The sequence below is a fragment of the Ruditapes philippinarum genome, unplaced genomic scaffold (assembly GCF_026571515.1).
Source record: "Ruditapes philippinarum isolate M1 unplaced genomic scaffold, ASM2657151v2 ctg2174_1_1_1_1, whole genome shotgun sequence".
In the NCBI taxonomy this organism is placed as follows: Eukaryota; Metazoa; Mollusca; class Bivalvia; order Venerida; family Veneridae; genus Ruditapes; species Ruditapes philippinarum.
In genome coordinates, this window is record NW_026859712.1 from 122,831 (window position 1) to 127,721 (window position 4,891).

Consider the following 4,891-nt stretch of genomic DNA (forward strand, 5'->3'; position numbering starts at 1 on the left):
TGTTGTAACTGTTGGGGAGATAAATAAATAGAAACTGACAAAATTTCATATTCATTTTCAAAGTGAAAGGGCCATAAACTCTGCAAAAATCATTGAACCACAATCCCAAATTTGAACTTGACCTGCGCATTCCTTTGAATGTATCCAATATTCAAGGTTTGAGTTGAATGTGCTTGTAGGGCCGTGGGAGATAATGAATGAGCAACTGAAAATTTCATTATTATTTTAAGAGTAAAAGGGGCATAAACTCTGCCAAAAATCATCCCGAAGCCATGACCCAAAATATCGAACATTTCTGACCTGTAAGTTTTCCTCATGACATATCTCCATATGTCAAATTTGATGTTGAATGTGTGTCATACCGTTACTTTTCTAGATAATGACAGCGCGAAACTGATATGACCGGACATGACAAGATGAAACGGACATGACGGCAAGGACGGGAAATGACGGACGGCACGGAATACGGAAGGACGGAATGACGGAAGGACGGAAAGGTATACACTATATGCCTCCGGCCCATGTACTATGTGCGGGGCCATAAAAGCATAAATACCTTTTAATTGTCAATTAGAGATCTGGTTATGTTAGTTATCTATTTATGTAGTAAAAATGCAAAGAAATTCATTAAAAAGTACACACATATGTTGTCTTGACAGATGTGGTCATGCCCTTATTTTTCATAATTATTTATGTAATTATGGACGAATTGCTACATAAAATGAAGATATAAAATCTCTGCTTTATATACTCAATCTTAACCCTTCGTACGAAAATCAATTGTACATTAAAATAAACAATTTTTATTTACCCCGAAAATTTAATTGCAGAATTGGCGACACAACTACCAAACATAAAATACGTGATGTTAAACGAGTATATCTAATTGCCATTACCATTTAATAATTCTGCTCGTGAATCCACGGTGACCGACGTTGTAATCTTTAGCAAGTGATAAAATTCAAATATATTCTGCAATTGATTAACATTGCTAGTGATATCAGTAAAGTACAGTCGTGTATTTTTTGAAAGTATTGTGTACAGTAAACGTACAGTTAGGTCTTCATATATCATTAGTTTATAATTTCTGCAAGATCATTTATTACTATCAAATAGCAGCATGTATAGAAACAATCAAGATATGTAAACTACGACATTAATTATTTAATAAAATTTACAGTCTAATTTGTATAAACCCTCACATTGTCAAGTTTACAGCTTCATCTCAAATCTAATCAACTCTACAGACAAGTTTATATAACTCTTATATATTTCAAATATAGAGCCTCGTTTATATTATCTCTCATAATCAACCAATTTTACAACCTTATTTCTTTTAACACTCAAATTTAATCAAGTTTACAGCCTAGTTTATATTAACTCTCTCTCTCTCACATATTTGATCAAGTATACAGCATCATTTGTTATAAACTATATTAAGAAAGATTCAGCAAAATTAAAAAAAAACTTCAACCTGTCTGTCTGAACACTTTTATGATAAAGAAAAACATTATCTAGATACTAGACATGTTTTTGTAAAAGAAAACCGTATCTTGTATCAATAATTCCAGTACCAACTGACCAATATAGCTCTTAAAATTTCAATAGTTATCATGTTCTCCCCCACCCCCCTCCCCTTTCTGGTTTAACCGAATAACAACCAGTAAAGTTTGAATCTGTAACATTTAAAAGCCGTTTTGGTCACATGGTACTGAAAATATTGAATATACTCAAAGTGTTACAGACAGAGAGCTGTAAACAATATCATTGTCCAAGCTGCGAGGAAATATGTTGACAATATCAATACAAGATTTATAGGGATTTTATCAAGATACACTATAATATACAAGCCCATTCAACATTCTAGCAGCTAACAAAGTAACTATAAGTAATTCTGGAATGTATATTTACATAATTATTATGTTATAAGAAGATATTCTCCAAAACACCATATCTAGTACACATCCTTACACCAAAAGCTACAAGACCAGAATATAGGGAATGTTATACAATAGTTTATAGTAGACAATTTATACAAGTAGAAATAGTTATTATTGGAGGTGCAACAATATGACCATACCTGTATTGCAATGCATTATATATCTATAAGTTTTATGATGAAAATACAGTTGTTTTGGACTACAAAAGAACTGTATCCTTCTTATTCAATACTTTGTATACAACCCCTTAGCTTGTGCTATATGTCTAACATATAGCTACAGGTGTTTACTGCGTTTGTACATTTATATGTTTCTGTAACTTACAAAACATTGAGGGAAAAAATCTCTAAGTTTATTTGAGATGAACATAATAAAAGGTATATAATTTCACAATAAAATGTTCCCAAATTGAGATCACTGGCACTGGCTTAGGCTGCACATAAATTTTTAACAATCAATGATCCCGAAACAAACTGAAAACTATAACAGCACTATAAAGTATGGGACAACTTTTTACAGTTGTCAGGTCTTCATCAAAAAATAAAAAAAATGAATGTATTTGTAAATTTACAAAGTTGCAATTGAAACATTTTTGATCATATATAATATAAAACATCATAGCACATTTATGTATCAGTGGGCGCGGCATTGCAATACATCATTGCACCGGTATATTGTTGTACCGCTAGTAATTACATCTATATATTTGTGTATATTATAAGCTACAGGGTCTATAATAATACATAATAACTATCAAATTAGAATTTAGAAGTTCTGGTAATCATCTCACTTAAAATTGCTTCAAAAAAATAACCTACTTTATTATGCAAACAAAATAACATTTTGAGCAAAATTTAAGTTTTATTTGGACAGATTAAATTTACAAATCACGTTTTTAAATTTTCTTATATCAAAACAGTATGTTATATATCAGAAAAACATGAGTTAAAAACAAAAAGAAAAGTGACTTGGATAAATGAAACTATTTTGTGAGCGAAAATTTGAGTATACTTAATATTCACGAACACATTTCATAATATCAAATATAATCCACCAACAAAAAATTATATGAAAATCAAGACTTTGTAAAGAAATATGTGGAAACTTGCTGAGAAAAGAAAAATGAGTAAAAAAAACAACATTTGTTACAGTGTATTTTACTAAACAAAATCAACAAAGCTTGTTAACAATATGTCATCCTCGGTAAACCAGTCATTGGTTAATTTACAAAATGCAAAAGATTTAATCATATCTTCAGTAATATATTTAAACAAAATTTAACAGGGTTCTATGAAGTCTTCTATAATTATGAAAACTTAAGCATGGTTCTATGAATACTTTAAGAGGGTTTTATGAAGTGAAAAAGATGATTTTATGCAGCCTACAATTGGGTTTTATTGAATCTCAAACAGAGTTCTTAAAAGTTTTTAACTTAAACAGGGCTCTATAAAGTCTCTATTAGGGTTCTATGATGTCTTTCAAGGGATTTAATGAAGTCTATAATACAAGAAAAAGTTTCCATGAAGTCTTAAAAAAAGCATTGGGCAAAACTTCACATATTGTGTTGTAATAACACCATTCATAATATAACCTAAACATTGTGTAAGTTTGGATGGAGCATTTCCTATAACTCAAGTTACAGTACCAATGACAAGTTCTAAATCAATTTAACACACAAAAATTTATCCTACCAAGTATACAACCATATATATATAATACTCATTTATTAAGATTTAAAATATGTCCTTTCAGTAACCAAATAACTTTATATATAAGAAAAGAAAACATGTGAAAGGTTGTATTGGCAGGAAAAGTTTATAGTTACCATAGCAATGTAGAGAGATCATAAAGAATAATGATATGATTGACAACATCATAATATACAACCATTATAAGATACCAATATAATATAACCAGATAATACATAAACCTTACCTATCAGTTTATAACCAATTAATTCACGAATAAAGCTACAAATATATAACCAGATAATTCATGAATAAAGCTACCAGTATGTAACAAAATAATTCATGAATAAAACTACCAGTATAAAACCCGATAATTCATGAATAAAGCTACCAGTACATAACTGGCTAATTCATGAATAAAGCAACCAGTTTATAACTGGTTAATTCATTAACAGAGCTACCAGTATATAACCAGATAATTCATGAATAAAGCTATCAGTATATAACCAGATAATTCATGAACATAGCTGCCAGTATATAACTGGTTAATTCATTAACAAAGCTACCAGTTTATAACTGGCTAATTCATTAACAAAGCTACCAGTATATAACCAGATAATTCATGAATAAAGCTATCAGTATATAACCAGATAATTCATGAATAAAGCTACAAGTATATTACAAAATAATTCATGAATAAAGCTACCAGTATATAACTGGTTTATTCAAACAAAGCTACCAGTATATAACCAGATAATTCATAAATAAATCTACCAATATATAACTGGACAATTCATGAATAAAGCTACCAGTATATAACCAGATAATTCATGAATAAATCTACCAATATATAACTGGACAATTCATGAATAAAGCTACCAGTATATAACCAGATAATTCATGAACAAAGCTACCAATATATAACTGGACAATTCATGAATAAAGCTACCAGTATATAACCAGATAATTCATGAATAAATCTACCAGTATATAACCAGATAATTCATAAATAAATCTACCACCACTATATATAACCGGTTAATTTATGAATGAAGCTACCAATATAACTAGATAATACACAAATAAAGCTACCAATAAAGTATAACCAGACAATGCTTAATTAGGTCACTTATATGCTGACATTTTTATATTTGTAATAAAGACTTAATTATAAATCCAACCATTAGCATATTCTTCAGACTGGTTTTTATACTGACATCTTCTTCAGACTGGTTTTTATAATGACAAAAAATTGTATCTCTA